The sequence below is a fragment of the Herpailurus yagouaroundi genome, unplaced genomic scaffold, assembly GCF_014898765.1.
Source record: "Herpailurus yagouaroundi ecotype Mexico unplaced genomic scaffold, PumYag 197, whole genome shotgun sequence".
Taxonomy (NCBI): Eukaryota; Metazoa; Chordata; class Mammalia; order Carnivora; family Felidae; genus Herpailurus; species Herpailurus yagouaroundi.
Genome location: NW_024412428.1, coordinates 23,632,897 through 23,660,705, shown reverse-complemented (window position 1 = coordinate 23,660,705; position 27,809 = coordinate 23,632,897). Strand labels below are relative to the sequence as shown.

The window sequence follows — 27,809 nt, the reverse complement described above, 5'->3', positions numbered from 1 at the left end:
AACCTGTACCACTTGCTTACACCATACACAAAACTAAACTCAAAATAGATGAGAGACCTAAATGTAAGACAGGAAGCTATCAAAATCCTAGAGGAGAAAGCAGGCAAAAACCTCGTTGACCTTGGCCACAGCACTTTCTTACTGAAAATGTCTTTGGAGGCAAAGGAAACAAAAGCAAAAACGAAGGGACCTCATCAAGATAAAAAGCTTTTGCACAGCGAAGGAAACAATCAGCAAAACTAAAAGGCAACCGACAGAATGGGGGAAGATTTTTGCAAATGACATATCAGATAAAGGGTTAGTATCCAAAATCTAGAAAGAATTTATCAAACTCAACACCCAAAAACCAATCCAGTGAAGAAATGTGCAAAAGACATGAATAGACACTTTTCCAAAAAGACACCCAGATGACTAACATATGAGAAAAAGCTCAACCTCACTCAACAGGGAAATAAAAATCAAAACCACAATGAGATACCATCTCACACCTGTCAGAATGGCTGACATTAACAACTCAGGCAACAACAGATGTTGGCGAGGATGTGGAGAAAGAGGATCTCTTTTGCGTTGGTGGGAATGCAAACTGGAAAACTGCTGTTTTCAATAATGTCTGTACCATATTACATTTCCACCAGTAGTGTATAAGGCTTCCCTTTTCTCTACATCCTTCTTAGCATTTACCTCTTTTTGATACTAACCTTTCTAACAGGTGTGAGGTGATTGCTCATTATGGTTTTGTTTTGTATCTTCCTGACAGTGATGTTGAGCATCTTTTCATGCTGGCCATTTTCATATATTCTTTGGAGAAGTGACGATTTGGGTTCTACACTTATTTCTTAATGGATTCTTTCCTTTGTTGTTACTGAGTTGTATAAGTTCGTCATATATTTAGGATATTAACTCCATAGCAGATAAACATTTTGTGAATATTGTCTTCCATTCTGTAGGATGCCTTTTCAACTTGTTTTATTGTACAGAGCTCTTTAAAGTAATCCCACTTATTTTTAGTTTCTGTTGCCTGTGCTTTTGGTGTGTTTTCCAAGAAATCCTTGACAAGGTTAATGTTAAGAAATGTTTCCTTTTGCTTTTTATGTGTTGCAATCTCAGGTCTCACATCTAAGTGATCCATTATAAGTTAATTTTTGTGAGTAGTGGAAGATGAGGGTTCAGTTTCATTCCTCTCCCTGCAGATAGCCACCTTGCCCAGCACGATATTTTGAAGAGACTGTTCAGTCCCATTGTGATTTTTTTTTCAACCTTGTAAAACTTAGTTAACCTGATATTTGTAGATTTATGTGTGGGATTTCTATTCCACTGACCTATGTGCCAGTTTTAATGCCAGTATAGTACTGTAGTAATTACTAGGCCTTTATAATATGGTTTGAAATACGGTAGTGTGATGCCTCTGTCTTTGCCCTTCTTTCTCAGGATTGCTTTGATTATTCAAAGTTTTTGTGGTTCTGAAAACATTTTATTTATTTATTTATTTTTTTTTTATTTTTTCAATATATGAAATTTATTGTCAAATTGGTTTCCATACAACACCCAGTGCTCATCCCAAAAGGTGCCCTCCTCAATACCCATCACCCACCCACCCCTCCCTCCCACCCCCCATCAGCCCTCAGTTCTCAGTTTTTAAGAGTCTCTTATGCTTTGGCTCTCTCCCACTCTAACCTCTTTTTTTTTTTTTTCTTCCCCTCCCCCATGGGTTTCTGTTAAGTTTCTCCTGAAAACATTTTAGTAAAATGTTTTTCTATTTAAAAAAATTGCCATTGGGATTGCATTGAATCTGTGTAGTTCACTTTGGGTAATATGGATGACTTTACAGTGTTGTTCCAATCCAAGAACACAAGAATACCTTTCCATTTATTTGTGTTGTCTTCAGTCTTTTATCAGTGTCCTATAGTTGTATCATGCAGATCTTTCCCCTTCTTGGTTAAATTTATTTCTAAATACTTTATTGACTTTGCTATTGTAAATGAGATTGCTTTCTTAGTTTCTTTTTCAAATACTGTATAGAAACGCCGCTGATTTCTATATGGTAATTTTTATATCCTGTAACTTCACTGAATGCATTTATTTATTTTTAGTGGAATTATTAGGATTTTCTTTTTTTAATTTTAAGATGATTTATGCATTTTGAGAGGGACAGACAGTGTGAGCAGGGGAGGGGCAGAGAGAGAGAGGGAGAGAGAGCAACCCAAGCAAGCTCTGTACTGCCGGCACAGAGCCTGATGTGTGGCTCAAACTCATGAAACTGAGATCATGACCTGCACCAAAACTGAGAGTCAGATGGTTAATGAATGAAACACCCAGGCACCCCTAGGATTTTCTATATATAAGATCATGTCAGCTGCAAACAGATAATTTTACTTATTTTCTGATACAGATGCCTTCTTTTTTTCTTGCCCAATTGGTCTCGCTAGGACTTCAGGACTCTGGTGAATAGAAGTGACAAGGTGGGCATCCCTGTCTTGTTGATCTTAGAGGAAAGGATTTTAACTTTGAACCATTGAGCATGATGTTACCTGTGGACTTACTGTATATAACCTGTGTTATACTGGGGAATGTTCCTTCTATACCTCATTTGTTGAATTTACCTCGAGTGTTTTTTTTTTTTTTTTCCTACATCTATTAAGATGATCATGGCAGCTTTTATTAATGTATATATGACATTTATTTTTTTAAAATTTTTTGATGTTTACTTATTTTTGAGACAAAGAGGCCATGAGAGAGAGGGAGACCAGAGTCTGAAGCAGGCTCCAGGCTCTGAGCTGTCAGCACAGAGTCTGATATGGGGCTCAAACTCATGAACCTGGAGATCATGACCTGAGCTGAAGTTGGACGCTTAACTGACTGAGCTACCCAGGTGCTCCATTTATCACATTTGTTGATTTGTATATGTTGAATCCTATTTACATCCTCACGATACATCCCACTTGATCATGATGGATTCTTTAAATGTACTATTGAATTCAGCTTGCCAGTATATGGATATTATACATTTTTCTTTAACTGGTTCCTTTTTTCTTCTTTTCAAATACAATTAATGTACTGTATTATATTAGCTTTAGGTGGATAAAAACAAATACCACATGATTTCACTTGTGGAACTTAGAAAAATGGACAAAGACAACAACAAAAACAAACCTTTAAATACTGAGAACAAACAAGTGGTTTCCAGAGGGGTTGTGGCTGGAGGGGAATGGGATGGGCTAAATAGATAAAGGGAATTAAGAGGTACAAACTTCTGGTTTCAAAATAAGTCACTGAGATGAAAAGCTTAGGGAATATAGTAATACTGGAAAAAAATTTGCTGATATTTTGTTGAGAATTAGATAACTTAGGGAAAACTCAACCTTGTAATGGGGACGTATGCCTGTGATCATCTTAAGCAATTAAACTTAGCATCCTTAATAGTGGGACAATGGCCCTCATGTACATCCTGATTAAATGAAATAAACACCTAATATTGCCTCTAATGTTTTTATAAAAAAAGTTGGCTGAATTTATTAATGAACCTTCAATCAGACAAATTATGTAGGATATTCTATAAGATCGTCCTGGCTCTGGCTTTAAAAAAAAGCCATTAAAAAGGCCAAGGGACAATTCTATATTAAAAAAGAAGAAAAAAAACACAGAAGCAAACTCATTCCTTGAATCCTGTTTAGATCCTGGGTCGGGGGGGGGGGGGAGAACAAACTTGAAAAACAAATTTCATATTCAGAAACAAAAATAAATATTTAGGAATATTTGGGGGAATTGTCGAAATTTAGGTAATACTTAGGAGTTATTGAATTTAGTCTCTGTCTCCCTTTATTATTTAGAGAGCACATTGATGCACACCAGCCAAGAAGGGACAGAGAAAGGGAGGGAGAGAATCTTAATCAGGCTTCATGCTCAGCATAGAGACTAAGGAGGGCACCTTCTCAGAACCCTGAGATCATGACCTGAGCTGAAATCAAGAGTCAGGATGCTTAACTGACTGACTTGAACACTCACATTCTGTAAATAAATTTAAAAAAGAAGGGAAGTCTGAAGTTAACTTAAAAGTGGATCAGGAAAACAAACAAACCCACCACGGGTAAGCACATAAGAGTGAGCAAGAGAGAATGAAAATATATTCCAAATTGTTACAGATTTTGAGTCTGGAATTCACTCTTGTCCAGCAAGAGAGAAATGCAGAATTAAATGTGAGAGCGGCTAATGTCTGGGAGGAGACAAGAGTCCTGAGGAAGGGTCCTTGTTCCATTTTTATTAGGATCAGAAGGCTTACAAACGTGATGGGTGTGCAGAAAGAAACTGTGAAAACAGTGAACATAAACTCCTGTGTGAGAGAAAGGGGGTTTCAAAGATAGATGGTGTTAGGGATTTGGGTCAATACAAAACAAAATCCTAGCACTGAGCAGATGGTTATTTCTGACAGGAGGTACTGTGTCTGTTTATCTTAACTTGCCTGGGGGATAAGACAGAGCATGCTACCTCAGGGTCCACAGGGCACCTTTCTTTTGCTAATTAGCTCTGCTCTGGGCAATTTCACCCTGCTACAGAAGTCTATAACCTTGTTATCCTGTTTACCTATTCTGGACCTTCCATCCAGTGAAAGAAGCTTGCTGCTCTTGTACTATGTTGGGGATGCTTTTGCCCTGATTACGTAATTGTGGATGCTTTCATCCTAAGCCTTGTTAACCCATTGGTGCTCAGGGAATTCCTAAACTTATTTCCCACACCCAAAAATGTTAAGGATTAGTGAATCTACTTGAAAGTTATATGAGGTCATGTGCTATTCTTCCAACTCCCTTGTAGCTTTGGAAATATTCAAAATAAAGATAAAGATATTAAAACATTCATAAAAATCTAAATGAGAAAGAAACTGACTTCAATAATCTAAGTTACTTTAAATAAAAATGGAATTACTTATATTTGAACAGTTACAGAACATTTTATAAGGATGATATTTTGAACCTATAAGCATTGTTTACTCACCTGTGGATTCACAGACCTCTTAAAATACCTCTACTCCTACTTCTTTATGGTCAACTTTTTGGTCTGTGTTGCCTTGGGAAAGAAGTTTCTGATTAGCAGAGGTTAGTTTCCTTTTAATCAAAGCCAGTGTGATAGACCTTTGTGCCTAGTGGAAAGGCAGTCTTCATTTCAAAAATAAAAATTACACCTTATTGCAGCTGTTTTGTGGGCTGTTGCTCATTCTTAGGCTAATGATGTTTATTTCTGTGTTCCTGCAATGGCTGCTCTGCCTGTGATCTGTCCAATGAACATTTCCAGTTCTAAGAAAAACACCACATCTCTTTAGTTCTGTGTAAATTGAAAATTGGTTTATTTTCCATGGATATCCTGTTTGCTCTCAAACTTCTGGAACTTTTATGCTATTGAAGCACTTTTTACTTTGCTTTGTAACCACTTCTTGAACCCCTGTTGTATGCATGGTTGTGTACTAAGCATGGATATGACTAAGTTTAGTTTTCAATAAAATGGCAACTCCAGGAAGGGGAGTTATTTAAAAAGCATGATTGTAAATTCAGATAAAAAAACAAAACCCTGGTCTGAAATAAAGTATTTAAAGAACTTTATTTGATAAAATCACTGTAAAATGAAAGAATTGTATAAAACACATAAGTAACTTAGTGAATTAAGGCAAATACATTTCTAAATCACCCATGTGAAGAAATAAAATTTTTTGCAGTCACCTTAGAAGTCTTTGAGTCTTTATATTTGCAATTCCCTATTCTACTCAGAATCTCTTAGACTTCTAAAAAAATAACCACTATACTGACATTTAAAGTAATTACTTTTTGGGGCGCCTGGGTGGCGCAGTCGGTTAAGCGTCCGACTTCAGCCAGGTCACGATCTCGCGGTCCGTGAGTTCGAGCCCCGCATCGGGCTCTGGGCTGATGGCTCAGAGCCTGGAGCCTGTTTCCGATTCTGTGTCTCCCTCTCTCTCTGCCCCTCCCCCGTTCATGCTCTGTCTCTCTCTGTCCCAAAAATAAATAAACATTGAAAAAAAAATTTTAAGTAATTACTTTTTTGCTTTTCTTTGTGTTACCACCAAAGTGTGCAACTTTGGTGCCCTTTGGTACCCTCCCTCCCTGTCTTTGTTCCTTTATAGTGCTTCTACAGTAGAGTATAATATAGTCCCTTTATGGTCTCCATAATGTACAGGTTTTTCTTCTCTCTCTCCTCTTTCCATCTTTTCCCTTGAAATGATTTTTGCTGAAGAAACTCAGATATTTGATGTGTATGTAGAGTTTCTCCTGCTCTGGATTATGCTAGTTGCATGCCCCACATGTGGTTTTAGCCTGTTCCTCTGTCCTCTTTGTTTCATGTAGATTGATAACTGGATATAGAAATTTAATTATGTGTGAATTTTTTGGCAACACTATTCCATGGGTAGGACACGTTCTTGACTGATGGTGGCAGCCATTTGTGCACATTGCTCAGGTACAGTCATTCATTAAGATAACAGGTTGTGGCTCATTTTCTATGTTTCCTGTTCCTAATACAGCATAATCAGCCATTCACCAGGGGTTCCTGGTATTTTTTAGGGGGAAATGGTTTTCAAGACCCTAACCTCCGTGCTAGGGCTTTTCCTTGCTACTGGACTGGTTGTTGCTAAGCCATTTGAGTGGATGGTTAGGAAGAAAAATCCCAAAAGCATAAATACATTATGTGAAGAGAAATACGTAGACATTAAATTTCATGACTATAGGTTTCTGTTCAGTAGTTGTGTCTAAAATCTGAATCTTTGTCCCACATCAAGAATTTTGCTTCTCAAGGAGATAGGATGATTGAATTAGAATATCATATAATTATTCTATTACTTTATTCTGCATCATTTAAACAGCAGGCTCTAAGAATTACACAGGACTACTGTTATGGTCCATGTAAAAATGGTTAACATTTCTGGGGCGCCTGGGTGGCGCAGTCAGTTAAGCGTCCGACTTCAGCCAGGTCACGATCTCGCGGTCCGTGAGTTCGAGCCCCACGTTGGGCTCTGGGCTGATGGTTCAGAACCTGGAGCCTGTTTCCGAGTCTGTGTCTCCCTCTCTCTCTGCCCCTCCCCCATTCATGCTCTGTCTCTCTCTGTTCCAAAAATAAAATAAAACGTTGAAAAAAAAAATAAAAAAAAAATGGTTAACATTTCTTTATGCACATGTTTCCTCAGTATTTCCCATTAAAAAACTTCACAATTTCTTTATTATAGTATAGTAATATTATCACACTTTTAACCATCACTGTGTCCTAGCTCTACAAGTAAGGGCATATTAATGCTCATCTCTTGTCCATAGGTCAATGTTTCTCTAGTAATTTGGATATTAAACTTGTTCTCTAGTAGATCCCTCAGGAAAATCATGGGAAAAAATACTACCTGAGTTGTTATGTTTTGATACCAGGTTGATTTAGTCCTCCTATTAACAAGTTATTTTGACTAGTTATAAAAATCCTTGGCTTACATTTTCTTTCCTTGATAACTCCAATGTCTTACTATATTTTCTGATGGTATAAAACACTGCTATTTATTGAAAGATCATATAAAAATAAGATTTCTTTGGAAGTAATACACCCTTAGTCTCTTTTTTTTTTTTCCCATTTCACTAGAATTTTGCCAGGTATTGGTAGTTTCTATTTAGGTACCCTATTTGTTTCAAAATTCAGTTTGAGTATACAGTTTCAATTTTTTAATTAAGGAAAAAGTTGTATGAATTCATATACTGTATTCTATTTCCTCAATTTGATTTTTATCTTTAAGCACTTATATTTATGTATGTTGTATCTTCTCTACCTACCTTTTGATATTGGTCCCGTAGTCTCAAATCTTTGTTTCTGCTTCTTAAAAAAAATACTTTGTTTTTAAAAATAGTTTACGTTTCTCAGCAAAGCTGAGCAGAAAGCAGAGTTCCCAGGTGGCCCCTGCCACTCCCACACACAGCCTTTCCATTCATCAGCATGCCTACATCAGGCTACATTTGTTAAAATTAAGCAACCTACATTGATACATGATTGTTAACCAAAGTCCATAATTGACATTAGGGTTTACTCCAGTGTTGCACATCCTATGTGTTTTGACAAATGAATCCACCATTGTAGTATCATACAGAATAATTTCACTGCGCTAAAAATGCGGTTTTCTGCCTATTCATCACTCCCTCACCCCAACCTCTGTTGGGTCGTTGAGTGTCTTTTTAGTGTCTTTATGGTTTTTTTTTTTTTCCAGAATGTCATATAGTTGAAATCATACAGCATGTAGTCTTTCAGATTGCCTTACTGCACTTAGTATTATGCATTGAAGATTCCTCCTTGTCTTTTCATGGCTTGATAGCTCATTTTCTTTTTCTTTTTTTTCTTTTTAGTTTTCAATAATCTGTTGTCTAGGAGTACCGTAGTCTAGCCATTCACCTACTAACCTCTAGGTTGCTTCCAAGTTTTGGCAATTATGAATGAGACTGCTATTAACATTACTAAGATCTAGCTTATGCAGGTTTTGGTGTGGATACAAGTTTTTTACTCAATAGGGTAAATACTTAAAGCAGTGCAGTGGGTGGATGATTGGGTGAGAGTCTTTGTTGTGAGGAACGATCACCTAAGTGGCTGTCCTTCCTGCCACTCTACATTCTTGCTAGCATTTAGTTTCATTAGTGTTTGGGACTTTCATCATCCTGATAGGTGTGTAGTAGCATCTAATTCCTATTGAAATTTCTTCAAGATGTTTACAATTTCCTTTCCTCTTACCTTCTATGTCTCCGATGTCTACTTTTCCCCACTTTATTCTAGTTGAGTGTTCTTTTCTAAAATTACTCTTGTATTTCTATTTCTCTTCTGAATTCTGTTAACCTCGTTTCTCTAATTCTGATTTATGTTAATCTTATTTTAAGTATATTTGACTCATTTTGAAATATTGGAGTTTCCAGATGGTTTTTTGGAGATGGCTTTATAGAATGCTTTTATTCTGGTAGTTTAGCAAAGGGATCCCAAGAAGGTCTCCTGTGAGCCTCAGTTTTCCTAGTTATAAATGAGGAGGATACTATTAATCTTTTTGTGGCTAACTCCAAATACTGGACCAAATGATTCTATAAATAAAATACTTTTAAATGTACAGATTTTTACCCAAGTACCCTCCAAGTCACGTGGCACATCCTCTGAAGCTGTTTCCTGGTATATAATCATGACCTCAGTTCTACAGAAGATGGCAATTACTTAATTTTTCTTACTATGAAAGGAGGTTGACCTCTTGCTCTTTTCTATTGCTTAGTTTTACATGACATTTTCTTAAACTTTTATTATTTTTAAAATTTTTAAATTTATTTTGAGAGAGACAGAGGCAGCATGAGTGGGGGAAGGGTAGAGAGAGAAGGAGACAGAGAATCCGAAGCAGGCTGCACACCCTGAGCGTGGAGGAGCTGTACACAGGGCTGGCACCCACAAAACCATGAGACTATGAAAGCCCAAACCAAGAGTCGGATACTTAACTTACTGAACCACCCAGGTGCCCCTGAAATTTTCTTAACGTTTAGAGGGAGTTTTCTGACTTGACACTCGAAAGGTAGGTCTTGTATTGTTCTGTGTAACGTTAAAATACCTGCTTTACTTTGAGACCTTTTGGCTCTGTTCCTATGTCCAACTAACATGTGAGCCACCCTTTTTTCCTTTTTCTCTTTGAAGTGTTACTCCTAGCACTTTATTCTCAGTGTGGGACTTCTATTGCAAGGGAGCTTGGCAGCTGGTTTTGAGAGTTAATGATGCACAGACTGCTCCAGTCTCTCCACAGCCAATTGCAAGGTTCATCACACTGACCCACTACTAGTGTATGAAAAACCCAGTAAGTTCTAGCTGCTGTTCTCACACTGGCCCTCTGAAATGTCTAGTGACTTCCTCTTGGCTATTTTAGGATTCTTAGGACTGTGGGATGCCTAGTTGCTTAGTCTTTCTCTGGTGTGGATGCTATGCATGTTACAGCTATTAAGTTTATCCACACCTGCCTATATTGTGGGGTCCATGAAGATACTTTGTCACTTAAGTTTGTTGAAAACATGGGTCGTCTGCTTTTCTAACTTTCAATCTGCTTTGTATAGTGGGATTAAAAGAGATTGAAAAACTAAGCTGCCACTGCCACCATCTTCCCTGAATCAAACTTTATTATTATACGTTCAAGAATCTATAACAAAAGTAGTGGATAGTTGAGTCATTCATGGAATTAGATTCAACACACGGATGATTTCATAACATTTTTTTATGGTATAGGAGTATGTAACAATTTCTTGGAATTAGAACTGATTATATAGCAGTATGATCCATGGACTCCTATGAAACTGGCTGAGTTTCATAAAATACTGGCTTCTCTCTCCATTCACTCCTCCAACTTTAGCCTTCTATTCTTCTCAAAGAAGAATAAAGTGGCAATTCTCTATCTAGGACCCCTATTACAGTAATTTTCCTTTCCAAAATCATAAATCCTACTCTATTTGCTAATTGGCTTTCCTTGGGGGATATATTTTTGTTTTTTTGAAAAACAGATACTTTTAACTTTTTATAGGAAAATAGTCTTTGACTGTATAAGCAATATGGAATCCTAAACTTTTTACTTTTTTGGAGACTTGTTTGTTGAACCATAGAGGCCTTAATGCCAGTATGAAAGTGGCTTATGAAATAGCATAAGAAAAACAGGGAGCAAAAAGGTAGAAAGCTGGAAAAGTTAGCTTTAAGCCATACTTTTAAATACACATACAGTTTTCTAGATCAGACACTAAAAAAAAATCCTGCATTCATATCTTTGGCTCATTTCTACAGTGTACATTTAGTGTCCAGATATAGCTTGGTCTTTAGTTTTGTCCTCTACATAAAAGACCAGGTCTTCTTGAAGGTATTTGATATTTGCTGCTTTACAGCTGTAGGGAAAAAAAAACAAAACAGGATAGGTCTGGAATATTCTGTTGTCAGAAAGCAAGAATGCTTTCAAAGATATAAGGGGCTATAAAATCTATGAATTCCTAATACACATGAAGTAAAAAGTTAGTATGCAGAGGGTGGTCATATAAAAAAAGCTTTTGTATGCGGATACTTTTTAAAAAATGGGTTTTGGGGCGCCTGGGTGGCGCAGTCGGTTAAGCGTCCGACTTCAGCCAGGTCACGATCTCGCGCTCCGTGAGTTCGAGCCCCGCGTCAGGCTCTGGGCTGATGGCTCAGAGCCTGGAGCCTGTTTCCAATTCTGTGTCTCCCTCTCTCTCTGCCCCTCCCCCGTTCATGCTCTGTCTCTCTCTGTCCCAAAAATAAGTAAATGTTGAAAAAAAATTAAAAAAAAAAATAAAATAAAAAATGGGTTTTTACAGTAGAGTATATTTGGTAATTGGCTTCTATTACAAATATGCATGCATAGACTTGTTTCTTTGTAAGCGGGAGACAAATCCTGTATAAAGTAGGAACTCTACCAAGAACGATATGTAGTGATGCACTTTTGTAGTTATTTATATAAAAGAACCTACTGTAATGGGTTGTAACATGTAATACTACAAAAGGTAATCAGACCTATTGGTCAGTATAATGGATATTTCATAAGTTGCTTCCAGTAAAACAACCTAATCTCTCATCTTGAAGCCTAATAGCCCAGGAGGTAAGCTGTTTATAGAGATTAAGTTTTAGGTGCCTCCAGTAATTAAAATAAAACTGGTAAAATATATACTTAAAATGTCAGTAGTTTTAGGTTCATACATCATAAGGGCAGAATAGTAGATGAGAAACAAAAGTTTAGGAATATATCATTTCCAGACAGTCACCAAGTCAAAAAACCCCACACATTTATTATATAAGATGATTCAGCTTACCATATTTAGTGTCTCTTGATTGAATCACTGTGGACCTTTGAGTCACAACTGAGGTTCCAACCCAGGGTCATCTAGCCAGCAACTCAGAATCTGCAACCTTGATGGGTATAAGATCTTTTTCCTTTGTGTTCGGTAAGATGAAGAACTCCTAAGAGTATCTAAAAATAGGAGCCCTAGCAAGGTGTCAAAATAAAGGTAGGAATAAGAGACAGTTAAACATGTTTCAGCATTTTGATAACTAGATTTAGTGTATTGTAAATTTTGTAATCCTTTTAATTGTATATGACTTGTCTGCTGTTTTAGATGCTTAATACAGTCAAAGGAATCAACCATACTCAACTTGTAATTACAGTTTAAATTGAGAGGATTTAATCAAAGTTATAATCGATGTTTAAGTCCTCCATAAATCTTCAAGTTTTTAATCAGATAAAAGTTTAATAGACTAATAGTAAAAGACCATAGTAATGTATATTCCTTTCCTTGAATTAAAAACCCATTAGTCATAAATATTGGTTCTCTGTAAGGAAGTTTTTAATTTAAAACCAATTTTTTCTCATATATATATAACTTGCCTTTCAAATCCCCTTTTTCCTGCATTTAAGTAGCTACACTGGGGAAACACAACCAGCCATAAGACTCACTGCGTTGTGATCTATCATTGTGTCCACCACCATGCGTTGGCCTTCTATTTGAGTCATGGCTGGAATGAGAGCAGAGGAGAATCGAGCACAGTGAACAAGCTGGTTGTGTAGGTATTGAATTTGCAGAATTTTGCCTCTCTGCTTTGTTCACAGGGTTTGAGACAATGGCCTGAAGAAGAGAAAAGGGAGGCATAGAATATTTTTGAGGTATCTGTGGTAGACATTTACTGTTTTTGTCTTACCCTGCTCCTTCTTTTGGGGGAGATCTTGTTTGCCATTTCACCTGTGTGCTCTTGGTGGCAGTTGCAATGACAGCTCTTATTTCCTCTCTCCAGAGACAAGCATGTGTCACATAAAGTGTCCGGCTTGTACACCCTCTTGGTCATTGAATCACTGAATGACTCAAAACTTATTTGGAGTTTCTTTGGAGTTTTTTTTATAATGGAGTTGAAGGAGAAGATGTCCAACACTTAAACTCTAGTTTTGATTTGAAAAGTATGGTTCCAAAGGTGACAATATCCATGATCTCTGATTCATAAAAGAGCTCATCCAAGGTTGAATGGTGGAATTAGGAGGAATCTTTTAGAGAAGAAAGCTTTTAGACAGCTGCACAGGCAAGATGCTTACAGTGTGGGAGCCTCGTCTCCTAGCATCTCCAGTCTTAGGAGCTAGCCTGGTTTTTATTATCACCTGCTCCAGTTTGGGAAGTATCAGTGATTACTTTCAGATCCACTGGTTTTTGTCTTAATGTGTAATAATGAATCTGGACTGCGTAGAAGTAACTTCTGCTTTACCAACTGGCTTGATGTTAAGCTCTGCCAGTAGGTGGTGCTGTAGGGAGATAGCAAGGTGGGAGAAGGAGCACCCCCCCACCCCCCGGGGGGGGGTGCTTTGAGTTTGCTGTCAGTTGCTAGGGGACTGGTGGGTCCTGGCAACCCTTGCCACAGCAGCAACCAGCTTTCCTGGTTCTGCCAAGTAACCTGGAACCTGTTGCCTCTTCACCTTGATTGATGGCAGCAGATTTCTGCAGCAGCCAGTTTCTCCTCAAATGTCAGAATGCTCATCCTGTGGTAGACCCCTTCTTTTGCGTCTCCACGACCCTTACTCAGTTTTTCTCTGCCTTATGGTGGCAGCCACTTAGTGAAGTTGCTACCCCCTTGGACCTAAAAGTTTTTACAACTTTTAAATAATTAACTACCTTTTACCTTGTTGACCTTTGTATTAATATTTTCCTTGTTCAAATTACTGGCATAGTTCTGTCTTCTAATTAGATCCCAATGGATCTAGAGAGTTTTCTAAGACTGTTACTTTCTAATAAATACTAATCTTGCCTGAGGGAACTCAGTTTGGGTTTCTGTCACTTAAAAGAGAGTCCTGACTAATCTTGCTTTACACCAGCCTTTGATAGCTATTCTTTGGATTGATTTATTAAGTTATCATTCGTTAAAACATCATTTAATCATTCAAAGTATGTGAGGCACTGGGTAAGCACTGTATTAAAGACTTGGGGTATAAAGATGAGTATGCTAAACTACTCAAGGTAGTAGACGATCAAGTAAACAAGAAGTTGTGACTGTCCATGTTTGTCCTGTATGGGAGAGGGGAGATTGACACTGGGAGCCACTGACGATGGTGTCCAGCACAGAAAAATTGCTGGCCAGTCATGCCTATATAAATTTTCCTGTTCTCTTAGAATAAAGGGAACCATAAAGCCAGCAGAGGATCAGATGGCCAGTTCAGCTGCTGCTTGACTCAGGCTACGTGATGGTATTTCCAAACTGTGGTGCTCGGTCTAGGGGACAAGGAGATCATGAATCAGTTCTCTCTCTATACTTTTCAGGATCTAAGCTCTTCTCAGGTGCCAGAGTTGTTTTTTTTTTTTTTTTTTTTTTTCCTCTCTCCACAACTACATAGTTTGTTCTAGTATTAGCCACTTCTTCCCTTTGCTCAGCCTGATGGGTCAGGTGTCAAGTGGGTTAGGGTACAGTTGTAGACTGGTGGCAACTTAGGATGCCCCTATCACTTCCCAAGTAGGCCACGCCGAGTAGGGATTGTCTAGAGTTTAAAATTCTTGCGGCTGTTACATGTGCTTGTGGTCTGTGATCTCTCATAGTTGATAACTGAAATGAAATGGAGTCCAAGCAACAGGGGAGAGTCACTCACACCCTGTTGTTTAATTGCCACACTAAGATGAAATTTCGCAGACCTCCCAGATAGAAGAGTCAGTGGAAAAAAAGAGAAACATCATTTTGTTGGAATTGCAGAAAAGTTCATCTGTCCTCTACTCCCCACTGCTGTCCTGAGTTTGCCAAAGGCAGGTTCCCTCAAAAAGAACAGCTGCATCTCATGACTTGGCTGTCTCACTACGTGTTGGTCCACAATGATGACAGTGTATTCTGTACAGCGATCTTTTTCAGTCAAGTAGTTAAATGTTTATCTCACCTTTTGGTTCTGCCAGAAGCCTCAGGATAATAAGGGTGTGAAATATCCATTGAATGCCATGCCTGTTTACCCACTGTTGAGTCCCTTCTTCCATGAAACAGTATCACTGTCTTACTGTAAAAGGCCCAGATGCCCCCAAACATGGTATAGTTGGGTCTGCAGTGCTACTGTGTGGTCATGGCTGGAGTAATTGTTGATGGTTTCCAGACAACACTGGTAGAAGAAGATAAAAGGGGATTGAGGTACTCTGTTCACCAGGAATGGGCAGAGGCTTTGAGCTATGTACCCTCCCTGGGAAATGAGATTGACAGTTGCCTCTGGAGACAGAACTCTTAGACTCACCCCAAGTCCCTCTTTTTGTTAAGGGCTGTCAAATAGGGCAGGGTGCATGGTCAGGCAACATGGAGATACTGAAGGAATAGTTAGTTCTAAGGGAGCTACCCAGTTCCCACCTTCTTAATTTTTCCTTTGGAACAACATCGATCTCCAAAGAGGAATCAGGTTCCATAGAGGCACTTTTGTGAAACATGACATTGTTTTAGCCAAATGATCTGTATATGTTGGAATAGTGGTGTCAGATTCGAGCTGGCCTAGGTGCTGCCATTCACCTAAGAGAATAACATCTCTAATTCCCTCATCACAGAAATACACTAGCCATGTCCCTAACAGATCCTAAATTTGTTGATGAAAGCGGTTCTGCATTTCCCTCCCCTTCTCTCACTGTGGGTCTACATCTTATTAGTTTGTATTGGAATACACTGCTCGGCAGGGGTGGTTCTGGTAGGTGTTAAAACAAGGTATGGCCGTGCTTTCTTTGTTGACAGGGGCCCAGGGTGCTTTCTTAATGCATTATCCCACAGAGCAAGAATACAATGGCACTTGTTTAGACAGCTTGTTTCAATCCTACTTCTCACCATTCATTGGCTCAACTCTTTTTAGCAACTGGGACAGTGAGAGATCATTGCTTTCCTTCACCCCCAGCCCATCACTTGGATGGGAGCCTTTGCCGCTAGTCGCTGGGAGTTTTCTTATATCTTAGAACCTGGCCCATGAGGCTCTTGCCTTTTCTTTTCTAAATATCATTGTCTTGGCACCTAGTTGGCTGCTGCAGAAGAATCCCAACCCTATAGCTATATCATAACCTAAGGCCAAAAAAAAAAAAAAGCCAGTAGAACATAATGGATCAAAACAAGACTGTTGACTGTTGACAGAGTGCCCCACATCAGAGTAGGGGCATCCGTATAGTAGTCAACTGTATAGGGGCATCCGTATAGTATATCCGTATAGTAGTGCTAGTTTCATAAGCAGCAAACAGAACCATCTAGTGTGTGGGAAACGCATAGTAGTCAACTGTGTTCACCTTAATTGTGTGACTAACTGTAGAAATTATGACAGGACAGTCGGGCCTTGCAGTTTGGCAGACTCGACAGGGACATGTGGGAAGGAGCACTCAAGGCCTATAGCAGATTGCCTCTCCTAATGGTTATATGTCTATGTTTTTAGGACCATCTGTATTTACAAATTACAAGTGATTAAATTTTAGAGGGCTTTTCTGTGAATAGAGGTATAGCTTCATGTGATGGTCCCTAAATTGGCGGTTACTAAGAACATACCCATGTTGATAAGTAGGTTGTGCAGAGGAAGTTTGAGATAGTTAAGGAAATCTTTCTCCTATTCTTTTACTATCTTTCCCGCATGCCTGATGACAATTGTAAAAAGATAAGCTGATTTTTAAATCTCTGTTGATCTGAGAAGCATGGTTGTAGGTATGCTGTTACTTGGATCATTGCAGTATTAACTCAGCTAACTTGCTTCTAGATGGGCTGTTAAAAAAACTTGGGTCTAATCTTGAGGTACCTCAGAGGACAGCCACTCATTGGTTATGGCTTTGACATTCCCTTCAAAGGAAGTGTACAAACTTCCAATCGGAACATTCAAAGCTCTCTATAAAGGTTAATCACATGTGTGGTTGCTGCTCTTTCGAGTAGCAAAGGGAGAGAACACCCTATCCTGAAAATTTGTTTCAATTCCTTTATTCATGACACTACCTAGATCTCTATTGTATACTCATCTATTTTCCATTTCCTCAGTTGTTCCTTTAACATCTAGCACATGGTCCAATTTGTGACAACAAACAGGAAAGTAGCTTGCTTAGCACAGTAAGTTTACATATCTGGCACTTAACATTACCTTTCAACTCTGCCTTTACTTGCCACTAGAAGGCAAAGTTTCTTTGAGTTGCATATTGTATTTACCACATGGATTGCTTACCATGGTAGTTTGTATAGAGTGATAAATATGTACTCAGTGGCGGATGGATTTTTTTTTTTCAATAATGGAGGAATTTCAGGTGAGATAACTGTTTAAATTCAAGTTACTTAACATAAAGTGTAGTCTTGCCTTCAGGAGTAGAACCGAGTGATTCATCTCGTACATAAGTAATCCAGGGCTCATCCCCAGAAGAGCACTCCTTAATGCCCATCACCTTCTTACTTGACATGTCTCCAGAGGCAAGGGAAATAAAAGGAAAAATGAACTATTGGGACCTCATCAAGATAAAAAGCCTCTGTGCAGCAAAGGAAACCATCAACAAAACTAAAAGGCAACTGGTGAAACGGGAGAAGACATTTGCAAATGGCATATTAGATAAAGGGTTAGTATCCAAAATCTATAAAGCACTTACCAAACTCTATGTATGTCTTGATAAGTTCATCCTAAATGCAATCTGCTTTAAGCGTATTCTAGGATAATTTTTGATAGTTCCTTTAGTGGATTTCACTGTGGTAGTTTCGCAGATGATAGACTTGTCAGAATTTCACACTTTCTCCATGTATCTTCTCTGAGGATAAAATTCCCAGTTACTCTAAACTGGGTCCATCTGGTCTCTTACTGATGGAATTATGTGTTACACTCGCCTTGCTTTGAGTGATTCTCAAAACCAACTGGTACAGCTAAGAGAAAGGGAAATGAGCTGTGGGAAGGACCACAAAACTACCTGTAATAGCTACCTGGGTGGTGACTATCATACTGTGCAATAATCCTTGTCTGATTGATTGCTTTGGCTGAACAACATTTTTAGAAAAATAAGTTTGGCATAAATTGCTTACATGCATTATTCACTGAATAGAATATTTGTTCTTTTGTCAAGATCAGGCACCCTCAAGTATTTATTTCAGAAGGAGAAAAATAGTTTATTCATTGAGTTCAGAATTGTCTGATCCCTTAGCAGCCCTGAAGGTACTATTTTTGTGATCTTCCAAAGCCCTAATGTCCTTAGGACAACAGTAAAAAATACAGACTATGTACCGTCAACAAATCAAAAAATATTTATAGACCTTATTCCTACACAGAAGAGGAAAGAAAGGCCATCTGCAGAGCCCAATATTTACTGAAGTAAAGGGGAGGAGTGCAGTGGTAAAGAGATCCCACAATTTTGCAATATCTCAGGGTAGCTCGAAGAGCACCTATGTGAAGTGTGGGTGAGAGGTGGGATGGGGCTGGGGAGTATCTGTGGCAACTTGCTGAGGCATTTTTAAAGTGTATTGCTATTTTTTTTAAGTATTCTATACACCCAGTGTAGGGCTTAAACTCATGACCCCAAGATCGGGTCAAATGCTCTACCGTCTGAACCAGCCAGCTGCTCCTCATGAGGCATTTTTAGGTTCCAAAAAAGCTACAATGATTAAAAGATGGCAAATTGGATGAAATGGCCACTCTTCCTTGAATGTTATAGCACCAATATCAACACAGTAGGACAAGTTAAATTTAACTTGTTAAAATGGAACTAATTTTATACAAATGTCATGATAGATGCGAAAGTCTCTGACTCCAGGGAATGAAAATATTTAACATTTGACAATGGGTGGCCGGTGACCAATCAGGGCCCTGGTCACAACCCTTTTATGCAGCCAGGTGTTAATCTTCTTGATTTAGGATCTTGGAGATGGCAGGGTGGTTGCAAGGGAAGGCCTGTTGAGGAGGAAAGGAGGTATTCAGGAGGTGCTGGGCAGTGGCTATTTCCCAATATGAATATACTGTAATAGCTTAGAAGCTAATATTGCTATACAATGTGTACTGGCTGAATATTAATCAGTGTTCACTCTAAAATTCTGTCTTGAGAAATTTTTCCCAGGAAGTGAGCCCGCATGTTCAAAAAGCCATATACATGCTGATAGTCACTGTAATAATTTAAGCTATTTCATAGGGGACTGTTTAAGTCTTGAGGTATTTAATAAGAATGTTATGAACTTTATAAAATGGTTGCGAAGGCCTTATGTTGTTGAGTTATAATGTGCATTGCACATAAGCAGTCTGAAGATACACAATAGGAATTGTTACTTGTTCTCTAGGGTTCTATTAAGTACGCAAAGCTTTCCTCTTTTTTTTAAATGTTTATTTTTGAGAGAGAGAGAGAGAGGGTGTGAGTAGGGGAGGGGCAGACAGAATCTGAAGCAGGCTCCAGGCTCCGAACTGTCAGCACAGAGCCTGACTGACACAGGGCTCAAACCCAGGAACTGCAAGATCATGACCTGAGCAGAAGTCAGACTCTTAACCGACTGAGCCACCCAGGCGCCCCACAAAACTTTTTTCTAACACAGTTGAGTTAACCCAGATGTTTCTAAACTTGGCAGTCATTTTTTAAAAACCTAAGGGCAGAATTCTAAAGTAATCATCACAAAAGTTAATTTTTAATGTTTGGTCCACTGTTCCAGATAACCACCTTCTATTAGCACATGTAATTCCTCCACCAAAGCCCAAAGCATACAATTCATTCTTGTTTTCTCTTCCCCCCATCTCCTCTAATTGATCAACAAACCTCTATCAGCAGCGTTTTTGAAAATCTATCCTTAACCTGCTCTGTGCCCCAGCTCCCACTGCTACCGTCTTCTAAGCAGCCACCACCTTTTGTCTGAAGGCCTATCGCAGTCTAGCAACTTCTACCCCCACTCTATATCTAGTACCCACAAGCTGTTCTCCACATAAGAGCTGGAGTGATAATTTTGATGTCAGCCAGGTGATGTCACTGTCCTTAAAATTCTAAAATGTCTTGCTACCCTCATGGAATAAAATTGGTACTCCTTTACAGAGGTTATGTCTGGCTGACCTGCTTCCTATCTGTATCTGCAATCTCAATTTTATCATTCTCCCCTACATGTGATGCCTCTTGAGCCACTCTGATTTTTTCCCCTAAAGTGTTTTGAGCCTCATTCTCCCAAGTGTGTCCTACCTGCTACTGTCTCAAATGCTTTGCCCTTACACCTTGAAGAACAGTCTCCTTGCCATTCAGGTCTGATCCAAAATAGTATTACTATAGGGGCGCCTGGGTGGCTTAGTTGGTTTAGCAGTGACTTCAAGTCATCTCATGGTTTGTGGGTTCGAGCCTTGCTTTGGGCTCTGTGCTGACAGCTCAGAGCCTGGAGCCTGCTTTGGATTCTGTGTATGTGTCTTCTCTGTCCCTCCTCTGCTCACACTCTCTCAAAAATAAATGAACATTATAAAACCAAAATAGTATTATATTTGTTGAAATTTGTAGGCATTTTTTTGTGTAGGACTCTGCACATTCTGCCAAATGTTAGGAAATACCTATTTTTAACAGAAAGGAAATCGGTGAATAACATAAAAAAACTTTGTCCTCATAGGCTTGATATGTATATATTTTTTTCTGGTAAATAACTTCTGTGGCTTCTTGTTTTAAGAACAGTTGGAGGGCAGGAAAAACAATTTGTTCAATTGAGCATTATGATTGTATTTGTCAACAAGAATTCATTTACTGCTAGACTTTATTTAATCTATTTTTTTTTATTTATTTTTTTCAACGTTTATTTATTTTTGGGACAGAGAGAGACAGAGCATGAACGGGGGAGGGGCAGAGAGAGAGGGAGACACAGAATCGGAAACAGGCTCCAGGCTCCGAGCCATCAGCCCAGAGCCTGACACGGGGCTCAAACTCCCAGACCGCGAGATCGTGACCTGGCTGAAGTCAGACGCTTAACCGACTGCGCCACCCAGGCGCCCCTATTTAATCTATTTTAAAAGGGGCCAAACTGTGTGTATAATAAAAGACAAAAGAGGAATGAAGTGTGTGCAGCTGTTTGACATTTCATATTGCTTAGCTTCCAGCAGAGAAAGCCTGAGACCCATGCTTTTCTATTTGAGAGGCTGCTAGAATGGTGAGCATGGTAGAAATTGGACCAAAGATAATGGATGCAATTACAACTTTGCATCTGTGATGGAATATTTGCAATTTACACACACACACACACATACACACACCATGGTTGCATTGATATTACTAATCAACATTATAGCTGTTACTGTTATCATTTTATTACTAATCCTATAATTACTAATTCCAGGTGAGAATTTTTATTTTACTATAAAAGTCCATTTTCTAACTTTGTAAACTACAAAATAGACATTTGGATTTGTATATGTAAGTTGAAAAGGCACTTAAAAAGGGGAAGTACATTTAATTCTGAGGAGAAACTTAAAGGATATTTACTAAGTTTGTCATACTTAGAAATCTCACAAATCGGTTTGGCAGTGTGTTGTAATGGCTTGTCCACCTTCATTATAGACTACGTTTTTATTCTCTTAGGTCATAGATCTTAATTTTTAGGTTGTTGGGATTTTACAGGACATGGAAATTATACAGTGTAGGCTTGCGTTTCATAGGTGAAGAAATTGTAGTTGAGCATGTAGGGTTACATCCATAGCTCCACTGGGAGGACATGATGTAGGAGTGACATTAGAAAGAGGGTAGAAGCCCCATACTTCACTTCTCCACAAAAGAGACACGGTTGTACCAATTTCCTTTGTGATACCTCCAGAAATTAGTTAAGAGGCACCTGCACCCCAGGTGAGCATGAAACCAACTGCTTCAAGGTCTATAGAATTCATGGCACTCAGTTTGTCTTCTGGTCCCCATAGCTCTGTGGTGTTATCAGGAGAAAACTCCCACACCCTGGCTTCTTGGATAGGGAAACACACAATACCAGACTATACATCAAATATACAGATAAATTGAGGAGGTACTGGAGGAACTGGTTTTTGTGTTGCCTGAATCTAAGTATTGACCTGAAAGAGCCAAAGCTTGGGGGCAGCTGAGAACAAAAGTGATGGTTTGAACTAAGACCTTCTATAGTCTCTCCCCCTGACTCAGTATGGAATGAATGTGAGAAAACTTGCAACTCCACCTTCTCTGTGGGGGGGGAGAGAGTTGGCACGTGAATACGACATTTCAGTATTTTAGGGGGATATATGAGGGGACTGGTTTGTCTGATTGAACTAGGAGCATGGGTAGAACCTGGCATACTTAGGATTATCTAGATGTCACTGAGAACAGGAGCACTATGGAGCTTGTTGTTGAAGATGATGTGAAGTAGAGCAAACAAAAACTAATGAAATTTGACCTCTCCTTTGTGGGAGAGTAGGGAGAAAGGGGTAGATCGTGCATTTATTATTACAGCTTTTTAAGCAGTTGCCTGAGGGACTGATTTCGGTCTCATCTGACTTGGAGCACTGTTGGGGCCTGGCATACTCTAGAAACTTGGAGCCATAGAAACAAAAGACTGCTGGGTGGGTAGGGGATCTCCAGAGAAACTGCAGCTGCATAGACGGACTCCAGAGGAAGGAAGAGAAAATGAGCTCCTGCGGGGAGGGGTGGGGGTGAACTGGAATATCCCTCTAATTCATAATTTACATGTAAAAATGCAGGGAATAACCATACTGACAGAAAAGGTTTGAAAGGTCCCCACAATCTTTAGCCAGGCCGAATAGTGAATTGGTGAATCTTTGCCCCTGTTTAGATGGACACTAAGGACTGGGAGAGTTGGCTCTTCTTTTTTTTTTTTCAAAGTGTGAATCCTAACAAGTTATAAGGCATATGAAAAAAGGTGGAGATATGGCCAAAGGCACAAGGCAAGTCTCCAGAAAACAATCCCAAAGAAAGGGAGGAAAATGAATTGCCGAACACCTCATGATGACCTAAAGATGGTCAATAAACTTGAAAAAAACAATGCATGAACAAAGTAAGAGCATAAGCAAAGAGAAGATGAAAAAATAACGTGGAGCTACAGAAATAGCTGAATTTAAAAATTCACCAGTGAAATTCAACAGATTTGATCAGATGAAGGATCTGGTAAAGTCCAAGATAGGTCATTTGTAATTACCCAATAAGAAGAACAAAAATAAAAGGGAAGCAAACAGCAGAGTGAGGAACACTAGGTAAACCGATATATGCATTGTAGAAGTCCCAGAAGGAGGAGGGGGAGAGGGCAGAAAGATTATTTGAATAAATAATGGCTGAAAACTGCCCAAATCTGGAGGAGATACACGTTCAAATTCAAGAATTCCATACATAGATGTTCAACTAGGATGAAAACATAGTTCATGCTGAAACCTCTTGCAATCAAGTTGTCAAAAACCAAAAATCTTACAAGTAAAAGTGGCCTGATAGGAAGGAGACTCCATAAAACTACATGTGGATTTTTTTTTCCTGTATATACTTTGCAGGCCAGAAGGCAGTGAGATCTTACATTCGAAGTGCTGATAAACATTTTGAGCCAAGAATACTATATGTAGCAAAATTCTTCTAAAAATGGAGAGATAAAGGCTTTTCCAGAGAAACTAAACATGAGGCATTTTATTATGAAGAGACATGGTTTAAAAGAAAGGCTATAAAGGAAGTCCCTCAAGTTGAAATTGAGGATTCTAGACTGGACATGAGACCATAAAGCTCACTGTTGAAAGTAAATATACATTTCGTTGTGATTTTGATTTGTATTTCCCTGATGAAGAGTGATGTTGAGCATCTTTTCATGTGCCTGTTGGCCATCTGGTATCCATCAACTGAATGGATAAAGAAGTTGTGGTTTATATATACAATGGAATACTACTTGGCAATGAGAAAGAATGAAAAACGACCTTTTGTAGCAATGTGGATGGAACTGGAGAGTGTTATGCTAAGTGAAATAAGTCATACAGAGAAAGATAGATACCATATGTTTTCACTGTTATGTGGATCCTGAGAAACTTAACAGAAGACCATGGAAAGGGGGAAAGGGGGTAAAAAAGTTAGGGAAGGAAGCAAACCATAAGAGACTCTTAAAAACTGAGAATAAACTGAGGGTTGATGGGGGGGGGTGGGAGGCAGGGGAAAGTGGGGGATGGGCATTGAGGAGGGCACCTGTTGGGATGAGCACTGGGTGTTGTATAGAAACCAGTTTGACAATAAATATCATTTAAAAAGAAAAGTAAATAGACAAATAGAGAACACTATAATACTGGTATGTAAACCACTTCTAATGGTCATGTAGAATTTAAAAGATAAAAACCCTAGAAGATAAAACTATAAAAATGTTAATGGATAGGATATAAAAAATGCAATTTGTGACATTAGTAACAGTATGAGCAGAGTTAGAATTTTTTTTCAATGTGATTAATATTAAGTTACCAGCTTAAAAATAGATCTTGGTTGCCAGAGGGCTCATATAACACAACATACTTATAGAAGATTCAAAAAAGAAAATGAGAATGGAATCAAAGGGTGACACTACAGAAAAAGGAATGCACAAAAGAAGACAGACTTTGAGAGGAAAAGAAGATGCAAGAACTATAAGAGAATAACAAAATGATAATAGTATATTCTCCCTTAACAGTAATTAGCTTAAATGCAAATGAATTAAACACCACAAACAAAGATTATTTGGATTAAAAAAAATAAGTTGTAAATATACACTATCTGCAAAAGACTGACTTTTGACTTAAGGACATGTATTGGCTAAAAGTGAAAGGATGGAACAAGATATTTTGGCAAGTGGTAACTAGAAAAGAGTGGTAATGGCCAAAGTTAAAGCAAGCAAGGTAGATTAAATCAAAAACTTAAACAAGGAACAAAATCCACTGAAAGAGCCAATTCACTAGGAAGCTGTAACAAGTACAAATGTACTCCATATTAAAGCATGAAAAATTTCACTTAAGGTAGTGGCTAGAGCATCCAGATGGGTCAGTAAGGAAATAGATGGCATGAATCATGTTATAGGTCAAACAGTCCACACATACACAGAACATTGCACCAATGAAATATTTTACAAGATCGTTGATACATTAGGTCACAAAATACTAGTGAGAAGACTAAAATCCTTCCAAGTATTTCTCCCTACTGCAATGGAGTGAAACTAAAAACTAATAGCAGAAGAAAACCAGAAAATACAAATATGAGGAAATGAAACATCATACTCTTGAACGACAAATGAACCAAAGAAGAAATCAAAAGAGAAAATAGAAGATATGGTAAGACAAACACAAGGTAACAAAATATTGGGATGCATCAAAAGCAGTACTAGAATAAAAATTTATAGTGATAAATACCTAAGTTGAGATCTCTCAAGTATTCTAACTGGGCACTCCAAGAAAGAGAACAAGCTGGAGGCACGAGGAGAAGTTAGGATGGCAGAGCTGTATGAAGAGCCTGAGCTTGTCTTGTCCCTGAAATGCAGCTAGATCAGCACCAAACCATTTTGGAACACCTGGGAAATTGATTTGAAGATTAATGTAACAATCTGTGTAACTTGACCCACAAAAGTTGGCCAGCATGTGGTACAGAGAGGTGAACTGGGGGAGAGAAAAGCCGTGGAGGGTAGGGAGCTGTTACTATGGAGAGAGAACAGAGCAAAAGGCTGAGAGAGAGGGACATCAGGATTGTGCAAGAAATGCACTCCCCCTGAAAGTAGTTGGAGAGAAAGACTGAAAATTCTTGCAGGGGACTGAACAAAAAATCTGTTCCGCAAAACCATTGATGGGAAGAAAAGAGAAGGTTTCAACACCACCTGAGTTCTATAAAGAGTGGAGGGCAGAGTTGGAAATTCTAGGGCTCAGTGCCTGGGGATACTCTGGTGAAGAAGTAGGGCAAACTCCCAAAGGCAGGCAGTGGGTCTGAGGGGTCCATGTGCCACATGGGGAGAAGCAGTTCCCCTGCTGGGATAGCATTTGGTAGAGGCCATACAGCCTACCCACAGGAAAAGGTTCCAGTGGACCCCAGAGAAGAGCCACATTTGCTGCTATTGGAACAAAGATGCCAGAGTGTGGTGAAACCTGGTGCCAGCTGTTTGTTGTGATATGCCACAATCTCCAAACCTCTACCACTGTGTGATCTAATGAACATTTTCTGGGGCAAAATGGCACCAGGCCATTGCTCAGCAAGACTCTCCCCCAGAGAGTTGGTGGGGGGTCCAAGTTGCAGGGTCTTTGAAGTATGGACTTGTGAGAGACAACCCCATCTGAGATAAAACTCTGGATAAAACCATGTGGCAGGCAGACAGCTTGGACATGGATAGGGTAGAGGTAGGGAATGGAAAAAGGCCTGAGTTAAAGGAGGGGTGTTTGATCGTAGGTAGGTGAGGGTGCAAAGTTCCTATGCCAAAGACTCGGGAGCTGGGTGAAGCCATTGCCGCTTCTCCCACATATGCACGTGTGCATGCGTGCCACACTGATCCACCCCAGTAAGCTAATAAGTGGAGAATGGAGTTGTTAAACCAAGCTCTGTCCAATTGCAGCCTCCAAGCACATCCCCTAGAAGACTAGCACAAGGCATATCATAGTCAAATTCACAAAATACACAGACAAAGAATTATGAAAGCAAGGGCAAAAAAGTCCTTAACCTCTTTAGGGAAGACAGATCATGTTTGCAGCAGACATATCCACAGAGAATTGGCAGGCCAGGAAGGAGGGGCAGGATATATTCATAGTACTGAATCTGAAAAATGTGCAAATGAGAGTGCTTGATCCAGCAAGGCTGTCATTCAAAATAGAATGAGATTGAGTTTCCTGGACACACAAAAACTAAAGCAGTTTGTGGCCATTCAGTCAGCCCTGCAAGGAATTTTAAATGGGACTCTTTGGAGAAAAGAAAAAAAAGACAAAAGCAACAAAGACTAGAAAGGACCGGAGAACATAACCAAAAACTCCAACTCTACAGGCAACAAAGTGGCACTAAATTCATCTTTTAGAACTCACTCTAGAAGTCAATAAACTAAACATTCCAATCAAAAGACCTAAGGTATCAGAATGGAAAAGAAAACAAGCCCCTTTTATATGCTGCTGACAGGAGACTAATTTTATATGTAAAGACACTCACAAATGGAAAGGGGATGGAGAGCTATCTACCATGCTAATTGCCATCAAAGCTGGAGTAGCCATACTTAGATCAAACATACTAGATTTTAAAATAAAGACTGTAACAGATGAATAAGGTCATTGTATCATAATTAAGAGATCTATCCACCAAGAAGATCTAACAATTGTAAATACGTATGCCCCCAACCTGAAAGCATTGAAATATATAAACCAATTACAAATGCAAAGAAACTCATTGATAATACCATAATAGTAGGGGACTTCACCCCCACTTAAAGCAATGGACAGATAATCTAAGCAGAAAATAAACAAGGAAACAATGAGTCTAAGTGACACAGTGGACCAGAAGGATTTAACAGATTCATTGAGAAGATTTCATCCTAAAGCAACAGAGTACACGTACTTTGTGAGTTCACATGGAACATTTTCCAGAATACATTACATACTCGGTCACAAATCAGCCCTCAACAAGTACAAAAGATTGAGATAATACCTTGCATATTTTCAGATCACAATGCTGTGAAACTCAAAATCAACCACAAGAGAAATATGGAAAGACCATGTATACTTGGAAATTTAAGAACATCCTACTAAAGAATATTAAAGAAGAAATTAAAAAGTACATGGAAGCCAATGAAAAGGAAAACATGACAACCCCAAATCTCTTGGATGCAACAACGGCAGTCATAAGGGAAGTATGTAGCAATCCAGGCCTTCTTAATGAGGGAAGAAAGGTCTCAAATACACAAATTAATCTTAC

General features: G+C 38.9%; 1 long non-coding RNA gene across 1 annotated transcript; it reads right to left on the bottom strand.

Moving 5' to 3' along the window:
• Positions 1–4,040: 4,040 nt before the first annotated feature.
• LOC121012684 (uncharacterized) lies at positions 4,041–27,450 on the bottom strand. The gene is made up of 3 exons (XR_005782227.1): positions 27,440–27,450; positions 22,533–22,535; positions 4,041–4,229 (listed from the first exon to the last, which is right to left on the bottom strand). It is a non-coding gene; the product is annotated as an uncharacterized LOC121012684 (long non-coding RNA).
• Positions 27,451–27,809: the final 359 nt, after the last annotated feature.